At 47.0% G+C, this 16,703-nt stretch overlaps 1 protein-coding gene across 1 annotated transcript in view; it reads right to left on the bottom strand.

The window, feature by feature from the left end:
• The window catches only part of LOC115464583 (vomeronasal type-2 receptor 26-like), a 37,324-nt gene that overhangs the window by 7,291 nt on the left and 13,330 nt on the right, over positions 1-16,703 (bottom strand). The gene's annotated exons all lie outside the window — the stretch shown is intronic.

The raw sequence follows: 16,703 nt of genomic DNA, 5'->3' as shown, positions 1-16,703 counted from the left end.
GGACGGTCCCTGCTCAGATGAGCTTACAATCTAAAGGACAAAATGTCAAGTTGGTGTAGTCTAGATTTCTGAGTATAGGTGTGGTGGTTAGGTGCCGAAGGCGATATTGAAGAGGTGGGCTTTGAGCAGTGATTTGAAGATGGGCAGGGAGGGGGCTTGGCGTATGGGCTCAGGGAGTTTGTTCCACACATGAGGTGAGGCGAGGCAGAAAGGGCGGAGCCTGGAGTTGGCGGTGGTGGAGAAGGGTACTGAAAGGAGGGATTTGTCTTGAGAGCGGAGGTTACGGGTAGGAACGTAAGGGGAGATAAGGGTAGAGAGGTAATGGCTGCAGATTGAGTGCATTTGTAGGTTAGTAGGAGAAGCTTGAACTGTATGAAGTACCTGATCGGAAGCCAGTGAAGTGACTTGAGGAGAGGGGTGATATGAGTATATCAGTCCAGGTGGAAGATAAGACGTGCAGCCGAGTTCTGAATGGACTGAAGGGGGGATAGATGGCTAAGTGGGAGGCCGGTGAGGAGTAGGTTGCAGTAGTCAAGGCGAGAGGTAATGAGAGAGTGGATGAGAGTTCGGGTGGTGTGCTTGGAGAGGAAGGGGTGAATTTTGCTAATGTTATAGAGGAAGAAGCGACAGGTCTTGGCTATCTGCTGGATATGCGCAGAGAAGGAGAGGGAGGAGTCGAAGATGACACCGAGGTTGCAGGCAGATGAGACGGGGATGATGAGGGTGTTATCAACTGAGATAGAGAGTGAAGGGAGAGGAGAAGTGGGTTTGGGTGGGAAAACAATAAGTTCAGTCTTGGCCATGTTCAGTTTCAGGTGGCGGTTGGACATCCAGGCAGCAATGTCGGATAAGCAGGCCGATACCTTGGCCTGGGTTTCCGCAGTGATTTCTGGTGTGGAGAGATAAAGCTGGGTGTCGTCAGCATAAAGATGATAGTGGAAACCATGAGAAGAGATCAGGGAGCCTAAGGAAGAGGTGTAGATTGAAAAAAGAAGGGGCCCAAGGACAGATCCCTGAGGAACTCCAACAGAGAGCGGGATAGGGGAGGAGGACGAACCATGAGAGTGTACTCTGAAGGTATGATGGGAGAGAACCAGGAGAGGACAGAGCCCTGGAACCCAAAGGAGGTTAGTAGGAGAAGCTTGAACTGTATGAAGTACCTGATCGGAAGCCAGTGAAGTGACTTGAGGAGAGGGGTGATATGAGTATATCAGTCCAGGTGGAAGATAAGACGTGCAGCCGAGTTCTGAATGGACTGAAGGGGGGATAGATGGCTAAGTGGGAGGCCGGTGAGGAGTAGGTTGCAGTAGTCAAGGCGAGAGGTAATGAGAGAGTAGATGAGAGTTCGGGTGGTGTGCTTGGAGAGGAAAGGGCAAATTTTGCTAATGTTATAGAGGAAGAAGCGACAGGTCTTGTCTATCTGCTGGATATGTGCAGAGAAGGAGAGGGAGGAGTCGAAGATGACACCGAGGTTGCGGGCAGATGAGACGGGGACGATGAGGGTGTTATCAACTGAAATAGAGAGTGGAGGGAGAGGAGAAGTGGGTTTGGGTGGGAAGACAAGAAGTTCGGTCTTGGCCATGTTCAGTTTCAGGTGGTGATTGGACATCCATGCAGCAATGTTGGATAAGCAGGCCGATACTTTGGCCTGGGTTTCCGCAGTGATGTCTGGTGTGGAGAGGTAAAGCTGGGTGTCATCGGCATAGAGATGGTAGTGGAAGCCATGAGATGAAATCAGGGAGCCCAGGGAAGAGGTGTAGATTGAAAAAAGGAGGGGTCCAAGGACAGATCCCTGGGGGACTCTGACAGAGAGCGGGATAGGGGAGGAGGACGAACCATGAGATTGTACTCTGAAGGTACGATGGGAGAGATAAGAGGAGAACCAGGAGAGGACAGAGCACACTTTCCATAGAGAGGCCAGTTTACAAAGAATCCACCTAACAAATTGTACCTCAGTTAGACTATCTAAAAATATTCCTGTCTGGAGCAGCAAATTAGGAACATTGTTTTTCTTTATTTTTAGTTCTCCCCTGTTAAAGTTTTTAAAGTTTTATGGGGATTGGGTCAAAAGATGGATGAGAAGAGAGTGGAAGACCTGAATATGTATACCCTAGAGGAGAGGAGGGACAGGGGCGATATGATACAGACATTGAAATACTTGAAAGGTATTAATATAGAAACAAATATTTTCCAGAGAAAGGGAAATGGGATAACTACAGGAGAGGACATGATTTGTGGTTGTGGGGTGGTAGACTTAGGAGTAATGTCAGAAAATTCTTTTTCAGAGAGAGGGTGGCTGGCTGATAACTGGAATGTCCTCCCCAGGGAGGTGGTGGAGAAGAAAACTGTGGTGGAATTCAAAATGGTGTGGGATGAACATAGAAGATCTCTAATTAGAAAATGAATGTTATAAAAAAGAAAACTTTAAGGGTTGATATGTGTTTGCATGTCAAGTGGTGCTTAGATGGCAACTCTTGCTGTATCAAGTAAAGTTGGTGCTGGGCTGGCTTGTAAGGTCTGAGTCCAGCATATAGCAATCTGGTTTAGGATAGGCTGGAGAGAGCTTTGATGGAAACTCCAGTAATTTGGAACGTGAGTCTGTGTCCCGAAAATGACAAGATGGATTCGGATTGGCTTTGATGGCAATTCCAGCAGCTGGAGTTGAGAATGGTAATGGAATTCAAACATGCGTGGGATAAACACAAAGGAATCCTGTTTAGAAGGAATGGATCCATGGAATCTTAGTGGAGATTGGGTGGCAACACCGTTAATTGGGGAGCAAAACCAGTGCAGGGTAGACCTCTGCAGTTTGTGCCCTGATTATGACTGAATAGATATGGATGGGCTGGAGTATAAATTTTAAGGGGCTTCGAGTTTAACTTCAGAACGTTTAGTACAAAAACAGTGCTGGGCAGATTTCTACGGTCTGTGCCCTGAGAAAGGCAAGGACAAATCAAACTCAGGTATACATATAAAGTATCACGTACCATGTAAAATGAGTTTATCTTATTGGGCAGACTGGATGGACCGTATAGGTCTTTATCTGCCATCATTGACTATGTTACTATGGAACATAAAGACCGAGCAGGGCGGACTTCTATGGTCTATGTCCCAGAAACAAGAAAGAAAGACCATGATCAGGTATTTAATATCACATTCTTTGTTGATTGAATCTAGAATTGAGAATGAATGCGACTATTGGGCAGACTGATTGAGCCATTCAGGTCTTTATCTGACGTCACTTACGAAGTTTTTACGCTAAGTTTAAGTACAAACACAGCCATGGCTTTAGCTGACACCGTTATCGGTGGATAAGCCTTTATAAACTTTCAATGTTATCCCTGTCATCCCACTTCTGGCTGGACATTCACTTACATTTATCAGGTAGGGTTGAGCACTGGGAAATCATTTTCAGTTCTTTTTCTTTCGTATGGTCTTTTTCTACATTTCTAGAACTATCTTTTCGTTCATTTCACACTTTGGTGTTAATTTTCATAATACACTTCAGAACTTTTCAACATGTTCAAATTGATTTTGCATGAGTTAATGCAGAGGTTAACCTGTATTAAATTGAGATTTTGCACACTGACCCCTAATTCTATACAAGTCGCCAAAAACTGTGTGCACAAATTTGGATGTGTGTCTAATTTGCAAATGCAATCTAATTGAATAAATGAGCTAATTAGCGCTATTAATTGAAATTAAGGAATCCTGTTCAGAAAGAAGGGATCCTCAGGAGCTTAGCCTAGAATGGGTGGCAGAGCCGGAGGTTGGGAGGCGGGGCTAGTGCTGGGCAGACTTATATGGTCTGTGCCGGGGCTGGTGGGTGGGAGGCGGGGATAGTGCTGGGCAGACTTATATGGGCTGTGCCAGAGCCGGTGGTGGGAGGCGGGGCTGGTGGCTGGGAGGCGGGGATAGTACTGAGCGGACTTATACAGTCTGTGCCCTGAAAAAGACAGTACAAATCAAGGTAAGGTATACACAAAAACTAGCACATATGAGTTTATCTTGTTGGGCAGACTGGATGGACCGTACAGGTCTTTTTCTGCCGTCATCTACTATGTTACTATCCAGCTTATAATCGAAAGAGAAAAACGTCTATATTGCGACCCAAATCGGGAGATGGGCGTCTTTCTCCCGTGGTAGCCCAAATCGGTATAATCGAAAGCCAATTTTGGGCGTTTCCAACTGCAATCCGTCGCGGAAATGGGTAAAGTTGATGGGGGCGTGTTGGAGGCGTGGTGAAGGCGGAACTGGGGCGTGGTTATCGGCCGAGGAGAGATGGACGTCTTTAGCTGATAATCAAAAAAAAGGCGTTTTTACCGCGATTTGGGGGTCACTTTTTTTGGACCCTTTTTTTCACGAACAGGTCCCAAAAAAGTGCCCCAACTGACCAGATGACCACTGGAGGGAATCGCGAATGACCTCCCCGGACTCCCCCAGTGGTCACTAACCCCCTCCCACCAAAAAAAAACACTTTACAAACTTTTTTTCCAGCCTCTATGCCAGCCTCAAATGCCGTACCCACCTCTATGACAGCAGAATGTGTTCTATCCTGTGACAGCCTTTCCCTGGTTCTGATGTGGCCCTCGGGTGAGTGTGACACCTTTTCTGTTATACGCACTGCAGAGTCACATCAGCAATGCATTGTGGTGGGTGTAGGGTATTGGGCTCCGTGATTCCACTAGCTTGTGGCAAATGCTCACGATGTTGGTAGTTGGTAGGCTCTACTCCCATGGTGCTTTTCCCCCTGCTTACTGGGTCAGAGTGTGCCCTGTTTTGTTTCCGGTAGTCCATGAGGTAGTGGCCATTTTTGTAAGCCAGTTTTAGATCCCTTTCACGTGTTAGCCACGTTACAGAACTTAGTTCTTCCCTTGAATGTGGCTGAAAGAGGGCATTGTACAGCATTCTGCCAGCTCTGACCTACTGCTCATCTCAGTACCAGGGAGACTCGTTGCCAGTGGGGCACAACCTCTGATCTGCAGTTAACTGTGAGTAAACATGCTTATTCCAATAAAGGACGTTTTTGGAGAGATTAGTCTTCAGGTGTCAACTGGTGTGCCAATGTTATATAGCAGCAACCAGTCCTAGAGGCCTGCGTGTATGCAGGTCCCTGGAGCACTTTTAGTGGGTACCGCAGTGCACTTCAGCCAGGCGGACCCAGGCCCATCCCCCCTACCTCTAACACTTGTGCAGGTAAATGGGAGGCCTGCAAAACCCACTGTACCCACATGTAGGTGCCCCCTTCACCCCTAAGAGCTATGGTAGTGTTGTACATTTGTGGGTAGTGGGTTTTGGGGGAGGGGGTTATGTGCTCAGCACCCGTGGTAAGGGAGCTATGCATGTGGGAGCGTTGTCTGAAGTCCACCTCACTGACCTCTAGGGTGCCCAGTTGGTGTCCTGGCATATCAGGGGGGGCGAGTGTACTACAAATCGTGGCCCCTCCCACAACCAAATGGCTTGGATTAGGTCGTTTTTGAGCCGGGCGTTTTTAGTTTCCATTATCGCTAAAAAAAACAAACGCCCAGCTGAAAAACGTCCATTTTTTTTGAAAATACGGTCTGTCCCACCTCTTCACGTACCCGTTTTCGGACATAGATGCCCATGGAGATAGGCGTTTGCGTTCGATTATGCCCCTCCACGTTACTATGTAATTGGCTTTTTAGCAAGCGATTATTGGCACTAATTAGATTTAATTGGTATTTACATGCGTAAATTTAGGTGCATAATTTGTGTCAAAATTTTACGTGCATTCCGAAAAAGAGGGTGCCGAAATGGGAGGGGTCATGGGTGGTTTGGGAGAGATCGTGGGTGCGGTTTTGGTTACATAGGGCTCCGCACCTAAATTTAGATGTGGGTATTTGCACCACATTTTCATTGGAGCAAATGGACACCCCTAAATTTAAGCATCACATTGAGACTTAAGCTCTATTCTATAAACCATCCCTCACTTTAGGCATGGCTTAAGCGTTGTTTTGCGCCAATTTTTTAGACGCAATTTATAGAATTGAGCCCTAAGAGGTTAATTCTGTTAAGAAGGTGCCTAGATAAAGGGACCAGATATGTGCACAAATTACTAGAATAATGGAATATATGTGCATATTTATGAAGAAATTCATCGAAAGCAGTGTGTGTCCATAAAGCACATAAATCCCAGACATCCACCCGGTTACTATTCCATAACTAACAGAAGAACAAAACTCTACACTTTACAATCCTACATTGGAAACAAGACACCACTGGTACAATAATAACGTTAATGATCTTATTCTATTGGTCTCCGTAACTATACACATCACTTCTACAGTGACTGCTCCAGCTTTTTCAGCCCTGAGGACCATTCCTCGGTTTGATTTTTGTAAAGCAATCAAAGCTTCTCGCAATGAGGTGGATAAATTATGATGAAGATAATACAAGTCATGTAAAACCCGTTTCTGAAAAGCCAACATTGAAGGATTGATGTTTCCAATCAATACTGTTGTGTGGTGATTCCATTTTTGCAACAATGGACGTCACTTCTTTATATACCGTGATTCCACAACAACTCTGTTGTTGAAGAGCAGTATATATATGGTGCTGATAGTTTCAAATATATTTCAGTGTGGAAATGGTATTTGGATGATATCTTTTTTTATAGTGAATGGGTCGGTGCAAACTCTGCTGGATTTTTCCAACTGGATAAACTCTTTACGACTTAATTTGCAATTTACTATGCACTACACCAGATCCTGTTTGGAATTTTTGGGTGTTGAGAATAGAGAACAAGACACATACCACTCTATTTCAAATACCCACGGCACAAAATACTTTACTTCATTTTTCTAGTTTTCATCCTTATCATCTAAAAGCTAGTTTACCAATAAGTCAATTATTACATTTACGACGTATTTGTTCATGTTCTGTGGACTTTGAAGATCAGGTTTCTAGAATGTTTATACATTTTTGGATAGAGGCTACCCTTTCAAAGTTGTAAAGAAAGCCTATCTTAGAGCTAAATTTGCTTATTATAACCTATTGTTGCAATATAAACAATCTGCAGAAGAAGAAAGACTACTAGTTGTGTTACCATTTTCGAGGTTGTGTTCTAAAATCAATCAGTCCATTCATTCACAGTGGGAGATGTTGCAAGTCCACGGGTGTTTTGACACTCATTCCATTTGTGCACATAGACATAATACACTCGCAGACCTTAATACAATACCCATACTACAAAACTACCAAAGAGTAAGCAGATACTGTATACCACACCTCACCACACCGACAACAACCAAAATGAAGGAAGAACACAAATAAATGGACACCCCCAACAGAAGGGAAAAAAGATCATAAAAACCCTCACAAACTATGAATCAACAGTTGACAAAAGTCCACATAACACCGAACACAGAAGACCCACACCAAACTATTCAAGTAGGTTACGCTAAAGCCAGGTCTGTAGTAAACAAAACAACAATAGTAACAGACTGGATCATGTCAGCAAAACTTGATCTACTCTTCATCATTGAAACCTGGATCCATAATCAAGAGGACTCAATCATCCTAAACCTATACCCTCCAGGATATAAAATCGCTCACCGAACCAGAAAGGAAAAAAGAGGTGGAGGCATATCGCTTATATACTGATCCATTTCACCATCGAAACCACAGGCGAATCCATAACAACCCAATTCGAAATAGCCTCGATCAGAACCAACACAAAACCCTACTCGACCACCTAAACTGTGTCCTGTTTTACAGACCACCATGCAATTGGAAGGAAAGCCAGTCAAACTTCTAGGATTTCATCTCAAATACCTGCATACCCAACTCCAATGTATTAGTACTAGGGGGCATTAACCTTCACCTAGAAGACCCAAACTCTACCAACGCACGAGAATGCAAGGACTTCCTTCATCTATGTGATCTCAAATGGCCACATATGCAATCAACCCATACGAAAAAACATAGTAACATAGTAACATAGTAGATGACGGCAGAAAAAGACCTGCACGGTCCATCCAGTCTGCCCAACAAGATAACTCATATTTGCTGCTTTTTGTGTATACCCTACTTTGATTTGTACCTGTGCTCTTCAGGGCACAGCAGTGGCGTAGCCAGACCTAACATTTTGGGTGGGCCCAGAGCTAATATAGGTGGGCACTGTTTATATAGGTACGAGTAGTGTTTCTTTCTACAAAATAATGCATTAGACTGCACTTGATGATGGATTTCTAAGTAGTATGCCCAGCATCAACATATGGAAAAACCAATATTTTAAAATATGGTTTACACTATCCCACATCTTAAACTTGACCAGGCGTAAGTCTACTATAATGGCAAACATCTCAACACACATGACAGGATCCTACAGTATAATTTCAGACATGATATCCTTCAAACTTTGCTTCCCTACCCCTCCATCCAATCCTCTAGCCCGGCATCAGCCCTTCTCATCTCTTCCCTACCCCCCACCCACCCATAGCCCAGCATCAGCCCTTCCCTTCTCTATCATCCATCCCATAGCTATGCCTTCCCCATTGAGGAAAAAGAAAATTATTTGTATAATAATTATTTTTGTATGTTCTTTGCTTTGTTTGACTGAATATTTCTTTGTATTTCAGTTTATTACTATGTTTCTGTTTAAATGCTAACTTCAATAAAATATTTGAACTTTAAAAACTTGTTTAAAATACTGTGCTCACTGTTAATGGTAAGATGTTCACGCTTTATTATAAAATAAACCACAATGGAAAACATTCACACTGAGTTAGATACTGTTAACTTAATAATTAGCTCGTAGAGGAAAAAGTAGCAAGTCAGAAATATTAGTAAAGGGGATCATAAACCAGAATTTTCCTAGTTTCTAATCCAGACAACTACTAACTGACATTGTGACCTTGGACAAGTCACAGTAACTGCCAGCTCAGCAACTTACTAGATAATAGATGCTATGGCAATAACATGACAAAATTTCTTTTAACTTACACAAATACCTGCAAAATTTACATTCTCTACACGAGGTGCAATCAACATTTATATCATATAATCAAAGGCTTACACAAAGGAAACCCCTCTTTAAATTAAAAGAATTAGGGAATATTATAATTAAATAATTATCAAAGGCTTTTCTACCATACTAAATTCAAGAATTCTAGATCTGGAAAATTCTATAATTACTACATTAATAACGGGAGCTCTAAAACATCTCATAGGCCTCCAATTAAGCAATGAATAAACCTGTAATATTACTAATACTAGCATAACTCAATCAAAGCAGCATTAGGAGGAATAAATATTTTTAGGACCTTAACCCAACTTCCCAACTAAGCTGATCAAATTTATCATGTAAGCAGACTTCAGAACAATTACTTCCTCCCCTTTTTTCTTTAATGAGTTTTAGCTCTTTTTTTAATGCTTATTATATGTGAATTAGTCAGTCACTGGAACACAAATAAATTCTGGACCCAGTATATTTCTCCTACCCCTCAATACAAGGAAAGCAATAGGGAAAAACCTCAGTGCACGATTTCAGAAAGGCGCTAGGGTTACCATATGGCTCCAGAAAAAGGAGGACGGATTGAGCCAGCCGGGTTTTACTTCCATTGCTTTCCATTGAAATCAATGGAAGTAAAACCCGGCTGGCTCAATTACTTCCATTGAAAGCAATTGCTTTCCATTGAAATCAATGGAAGTAAAACCCAGCTGGCTCAATTACTTCCATTGAAAGCAATTGCTTTCCATTGAAAGCAATGGAAGTAAAACCCGGCTTGCTCAATCCGTCCTCCTTTTTCTGGAGCCATATGGTAACCCTAAGAAAGGCGCAGTGCCCCCTCGGGTGCACGGAGCCGAAGATAACATGGCGCCGTGCACCGAGGGGGGCATGAGCGATCAGGCCAGCGGGGTGCCCAGGGCAGGTACGAGGTGTTCGCCTGCCCGACGTAAAGGGGCACCCCGCTGGGAGAAGGGAGGAGAGAAAACGGGGTATAAAAGCCCCGGGGAGGAGCCCGGACACCCTCTTTCCTGTGTCCGAGCCCGGACACCCTCTTTCCTATGTCCGGGCTCCAGGACACCCTCTTTCCTGTCCGGGCTCCAGGTGCTCCTTCCTGCATCGCTCACCTGCATCGCGAACGGGCTACAGCGATCAGACGCTACGGCACGCGAGGAGACGGCGACGAGGATAAATCGACAGCCGAAGAATCCCGGTTCCCCCGCTGGCCCGATCGGCGTAGGGGAAGAAGAGAAACAGGAGAGGAGCCCAGCACGATCCGGCCCTGCATCAGAGCGCTGGAGGTGACCGCCGAGTGTTGCAGTGAGCTGGGAGGCCAAAACGTGAGTAAAAAAAAAAAAAAAAAAAACCTAAAGAAAGAAACCGACAGCAGTTTTGGTGTTCAGGGAGGCATGGTGTACGACCATGCTGCTGCTGGGGGCGGCCATCTTGGTCAGTATGACCATGCTGCTGCTGGGGGCGGCCATCTTGGGTAGAGTAGGGCTCTGTTAATGCAAGGGCGGCCATCTTGGAGAGGGCTGACTCCTTAGGCCATTAGTTTATATTGGTGGTCAGCCATATTGGGGAGGGCATTTACATTCTGAATTAGCCTAGGATGTGAATAGGAGACGGCCATATTGGGGATGGCAGGAATCTATCGATCAACCTCAGATACCAGTTTAAAAAAAAAAAAAAAAAAATCAGATGAAGGATCTTAGCAATTATGTACCTACACAGAGAAGCAGATATTAACTCGTTATCTCTTAAGTCTGTTTAGATACTTGTTTGTCGGCTACCTTGCATTACCCTCCCCCATCAGAATGGAAGCAGGCACAGACGCGATAGAAACCTGCACCACAGTAGGAATCAGAGCGGAGGACGGACACAGAGCATCACCCATGCATCACGAGGAGATGACGGCAAACGAGGCGGACCTGAGCGACGCAAAGGAGCCGTCACCACCGAGCACCGCAGACAAAAAGAAAGGACAAAAGAAGCAAGCAAACAATAAGGCCGACGTCACCGCAGATGCTATATCAGCAAAGAAAGACAAAAAAAAGAAAGCCAAAGGAAAGCAGGATGCAGCCACGTCGGGAAGTTGCCCGTACCCACCAGCATTCCCAGGATGGACAATGCCTCCGACCCCAGTCACACAGGCGAAGGAGAGCTTGGGGCCTCTAGCGGTGAAAGGGCAGCACGCGATCGCGCCTCCATGGCCGTATGGGATAGGATGGGGCTACCCCCCACAGCCACCATACTATGGGGCGTGGCCAGGATTTGGCCCCCCCCCCCTTACCAGCCATGGCAAGCGACGGGCGCTGCTCAACACCCGGCGCACACAGGGGCCTCAGGCAAACCAGACCCTAGTCACTGGGGCTTGAACCCGGGTAACCCGATACGGGACCTCACTAAGAAGGATGATACGCAGACGATAGACACTGCAGGTATGTCCAGCAGCACACTTGAGAATGTAAATGTTGATGTGAAGGAGGGGGAGAGAGCGGGTGTATCAGAAGGGAGTAATGCAGCGAAGGTAGGGGAGCAGGGTGCTCACACGGAAAGAGAGGGCACAAACACAAGTCAAGGTGCGCATGCCAGTGAGGTCAAGACTACGAATGACAAAAAAGCTAAGAAGAAAAAGAAAGGGAAAGGAAAGAAAAAGGCTAGACGAGGAGACTCCGACTCGGAGAGCAGTTCGAGTTCTTCGTCCTCATCCTCCTCTTCATCGGATGGGGACGACGAACCACAAAGAGCGGAGTTAGCGACAGCGGGCGCCAGGGACGAACGCCCACCCCCCCTAGCAGCGTTACCACACATATGGCGGTTAGTGCCCAAATCCATACTGAAAAAGATAAAGAACAGGAAATACTTTGACATGTTTCAGGTGCTAGAGGGGAGGAAGAAGAGTAAGATAAGGAGCAAAGATGCAAAAGACAAGACAGTTACACGAGCAGCCAGTACACCAAGATCGTTATTTAACTGGTTACTGACGTTCCTCAGGGTAATAGATGCAGCGGGACATGCCGACCCAAACCAATTTAGCCCGATGCTGGCATATGCCCACAACATACTGCTGGCCTATAGGGACTACGAGGGATACAGATGGTTAAAATATGATGAAGAATATAGGAACAGAATGGATGGGAACCCTGCATTAGGGTGGGGTTGGAAAGATGCGGACCTGTGGATGTACACAATGACTAACAGGGGGGCGGTAGCTGGCACACAAGGTAGATCCTTTCGGCCCGGGGGGCTACACGGGGCAGGGAGAGCAGCTAGCCCACATGATGGAGTCTGCTGGAGATTCAACAGAGCCACATGTACTTTACCGAGCTGCAAATTCAAGCATGTTTGTGCCTCTTGCGGTGCACCGCACCCGGTCGGCAAATGTGTCAAGAAAGCCCCCGACCGAACCTCCGCCCAGATATGACACACAGAACAGGGTAAAAGCTCCTTCCCCGGTTAACCTAGCCGCTATGCGGCCTTGGTTAGCACTATACCCCCGCAGGAAGGAAGCATTTTCAATCGAAGAAGGTTTTGCACACGGATTTAGAATTCCATACTACGGCACACAGCAAGGGAGAATAGCTAGAAACTCCTCCTCAGTAATACGTTTGCGGCAGGAAGCCAGGGCGCGTATTTCTAAGGAACTAAGCTTAGGGAGAGTGGAGGGTCCTTTCCGTCACCAGCCTTTCGAAAAATTCTTAGTCTCCCCGCTGGCAATCATTCCCAAAAAAGAGCCAGGAAAATATAGGCTTATACACAACTTATCGTATCCAGTGGGCGAGTCAGTGAACGATTTCCTTCCCCCCGAGGCTACCTCAGTGCAATATGCCACTTTTGACATGGCGGTACAACTGTTGAGGCAATCTGGACAGGGAGCACTCATGGCCAAAGCAGACATCGAGTCGGCATTCCGGCTACTACCGATACACCCAGACAATTTCCCCATACTAGGTTTTAAATTTGAAGGGCAATACTATTACGATAAGTGCATGCCCATGGGTTGTTCGGTGTCCTGTGCCATATTCGAAACTTTCAGCACGTTCTTGCATTGGGTAGTTGAGAGAGCCTCGGGGAGAAAGAACATCATACATTACCTAGATGACTTCCTGTTCGTCGGACCGGCAGCCAGCCTAGCTTGCCAATGCACTCTTACTCATTTCCGTGAGATCTCAAAATCATTCGGTATCCCCTTAGCAAGAGAAAAAACATGTGATCCAACTACCCGTCTACAGTTCCTGGGCATTGAGCTGGATTCCAGCAGCATGGTTTCTCGAATCCCGTCGGATAAGATTGAAAAGCTAAAAACACTCGTAGTGGGAGCCTTGAGTAAAGAAAAGGTCACCCTGCGTGAAATGCAATCATTAGTTGGCAGCCTCAATTTTGCTTGCAAAGTTATTATTATGGGTCGGACATTCCTGCGCAGGCTATCCAGCTCAATGTCAACAGTGCGTAAACCATCACACCATATAAGGATGACGAAAGCCATGAAAGAAGACCTTAGAGTGTGGTACACGTTCCTGAGAGATTTCAATGGCAGAGTAGTTTGGCTAGACCCCCCTATATCCAGTAGCGACTTACAGCTGTATACAGATACGGCAGGCAGCATCGGCTTTGGGATATACTTCCAGGGGGAATGGTGCGCGGGCGTGTGGCCGACGACCTGGAAAGAACAGCCCATTATTAGAAACATCACTTTCTTGGAGCTATTCCCGATAGTAGTGGCAGTATCTATTTGGAGCGGCAGACTACGCAACAAGAGGGTGGTTTTTTGGTCGGATAACAGGGCAGTAGTAGACATACTGAATAGACAAAATGCACGCTGTCCGCGAGTGGTGGACCTAGCGCGAGAACTAGTCATGCTGTGCATATTTAATAACATATTGTTGCGCGCGAGACATGTGCCCGGCGCAAGTAACCCAATTGCTGACGCTCTTTCTCGTTCAAAGTGGGAAGACTTCCGGAAACTGGCGCCGCAAGCTGCGGCGGAGGGAGAGCCGGTGCCCAGCTACCTCTGGAAGTTCGGAGCCCCGAGGCTTGGCAATTACTGAAACAATCATTGGCTCCACGAACATGGGCAACTTACATAGCGGGCTACAGGATGGTCAGCGCCTTCCTGCACACACGGGGATGGCAAGACGGACCAGTGTCGGACACCGCGATAGCGGAATACATAACACACAGTTCTGTATCCAGACACCTGACCGCATTCTCATTCTTCACAAAAATAGCAGGTTGGGGCGACCCAAGAAACAGGTTTCTAGCCAAAAAATTACTAGAGGGTTGGCGGCGCGAACGCGGCGCTAGACCAGATAGGAGACTACCAATCACGCATGACGTGTTGTTCGAAATTTGGCGTGCACTACAGTCAGTGTGCACATCAGAATTCGAAACTCGGCTCTTCCGTGCAGCATTCACAATGGCCTTCTTTGGGGCATTGAGGGTATGCGAATTGGTAGCTTCGTCCAAGAAAAACGCTGTTGCTGCGGGCCTCCAGCTAGAGGGTGTCAAATTGTCAGATAATACACTACAGATCGTAATCGGCAGATCTAAGACGGACCAATTGGGCAGGGGGGAGTCAGTCACCTTAACCCAGGTGGATGCGCTACAGACATGTCCAGTAGAAAATGTCAGAAAGTACCTAGCGACGAGGCCCGCAAGCCGCAAAGCGTTCCTAGTTCACCAGGATAGAACCCCATTGACACTATTCCAGTTCTCCGCAGTATTGCGCAAGTGCTTGCTGAAGATAGGACGCGACCCTAAGAGTTTTGGAACGCATTCCTTTAGGATAGGGGCCGCCACATGCGCGGCAGCTTTAGGCTTCCCGCCGACATCCATTCAAAAATTAGGCAGATGGAAGTCTGACGCTTACAAAGGATACATAAGGGATAAGTCACTGGGTAAGCCAGGTCCCTCTGGGTCCTAAGTAATATACACATTCTTGTATGTTGCAGGGTCTCCAACCGTGTGGATCGTCGGCCACTCATTCATTAAATGGGCAGCACGCAGAGCGCAGACAAGACCAGGTGGTGCACATTTAGGTTTTGCCACAAGAGGAATGAGGATTCATTGGTCAGGCGTGCCAGGCATGAAATGGCCCCAGCTAGTGCCATTACTGCGACAGAAAGCCGGCATCCTTGCCACCCCCGCAGCTTTAATAATTCACTTGGGGGGAAACGACATAGGAACTCTCCCCTGCATAGACCTAGTCCGTGTTGCCGAACGAAACCTGTCAATAATTTCACAACTTTTTCCCCAATACTAATATTGTCTGGTCTGACATAATCCCAAGATGGCGGCACAGACAATGGAAGATCTGGGGCAGACCCAGGAAGAAAGTTAACGGGCAGATTGCTGCGGGGGTACTGGTTAGGGGCGGGTGGCAGATCACACACACATGGGCCGACGAACTATGCGAGAGATTATTTTGGAAGGATGGTACGCACCTATCCGCCATAGGAAATGACCTATTTAACAATGACCTGCAAAATGTGTTAGAGGAGATATTTCCTGCATAACAGGCCGCAGCTTTAGAGTGGGAGGTCCGGAGCAAGCTATGCTACCCCGGCCTGGTGGCGGGGTACCCAAGCCTGATGGTTGAAGCTAGGCAGCTGGGGCAGCTGCGAGTACGGTGGAGCCCCCTTGCTAGACGGCGGGGAGCGCAGGTTTACGATTGGTCAGTCCTGCTAGGACGGCGGACTGCGGTTGGACATTGAGCCTAAGGCTGGAGGAGGCTTGGGTATGCCCATTGTGTCTTGTGATAATTAATGATGTTACTGCTAAAAATCTGCAAACCGAGGTCTCTCGGTTGCCTATGTTACAGAAAAGCGCAGTGCCCCCTCGGGTGCACGGAGCCGAAGATAACATGGCACCGTGCACCGAGGGGGGCATGCGCGATCAGGCCAGCGGGGTGCCCAGGGCAGGTACGAGGTGTTCGCCTGCCCGACGTAAAGGGGCACCCCGCTGGGAGAAGGGAGGAGAGAAAACGGGGTATAAAAGCCCCGGGGAGGAGCCCAGACACCCTCTTTCCTGTCCGGGCTCCAGGTGCTCCCAACCCTCCCTGCCCAATTTATGCTATGTTTAATTGCATTGTTCTATACTGTCGCAGCTTTGGCGGGGTACCCAAGCCTGATGGTTGAAGCTAGGCAGCTGGGGCAGCTGCGAGTACGGTGGAGCCCCCTTGCTAGACGGCGGGGAGCGCAGGTTTACGATTGGTCAGTCCTGCTAGGATGGCGGACTGCGGTTGGACATTGAGCCTAAGGCTGGAGGAGGCTTGGGTATGCCCATATGTAAGATGTTTGTATATAAATAAAGCTGCGGCCAAGTTATACCAGATTAAATACATTGTGTCTTGTGATAATTAATGATGTTACTGCTAAAAATCTGCAAACCGAGGTCTCTTGGCTGCCTATGTTACATAGTGGAGTGGAGGAGTGGCCTAGTGGTTAGGGTGGTGGACTTTGGTCCTGGGGAACTGAGGAACTGAGTTCGATTCCCGGCACAGGCAGCTCCTTGTGACTCTGGGCAAGTCACTTAACCCTCCATTGCCCCATGTAAGCCGCATTGAGCCTGCCATGAGTGGGAAAGCGCGGGATACAAATCTAACAAAAATAAATAAATAAAAAATTCCAGACTTCACAACAGTGAAGCGTTTGGTAAGCAGGAGTTGCTGATGACCAGACAGAATGGGAGCTGGGCGGCCGTCTCTCACCTGCAGAGCCAACTCTGCCTGAGG

Source organism: Microcaecilia unicolor, chromosome 3 (genome assembly GCF_901765095.1).
Source record: "Microcaecilia unicolor chromosome 3, aMicUni1.1, whole genome shotgun sequence".
Taxonomy (NCBI): domain Eukaryota; kingdom Metazoa; phylum Chordata; class Amphibia; order Gymnophiona; family Siphonopidae; genus Microcaecilia; species Microcaecilia unicolor.
The sequence above is the reverse complement of the archived record's forward strand: the minus strand, read 5'-3'. Positions and strand labels throughout refer to the sequence as shown.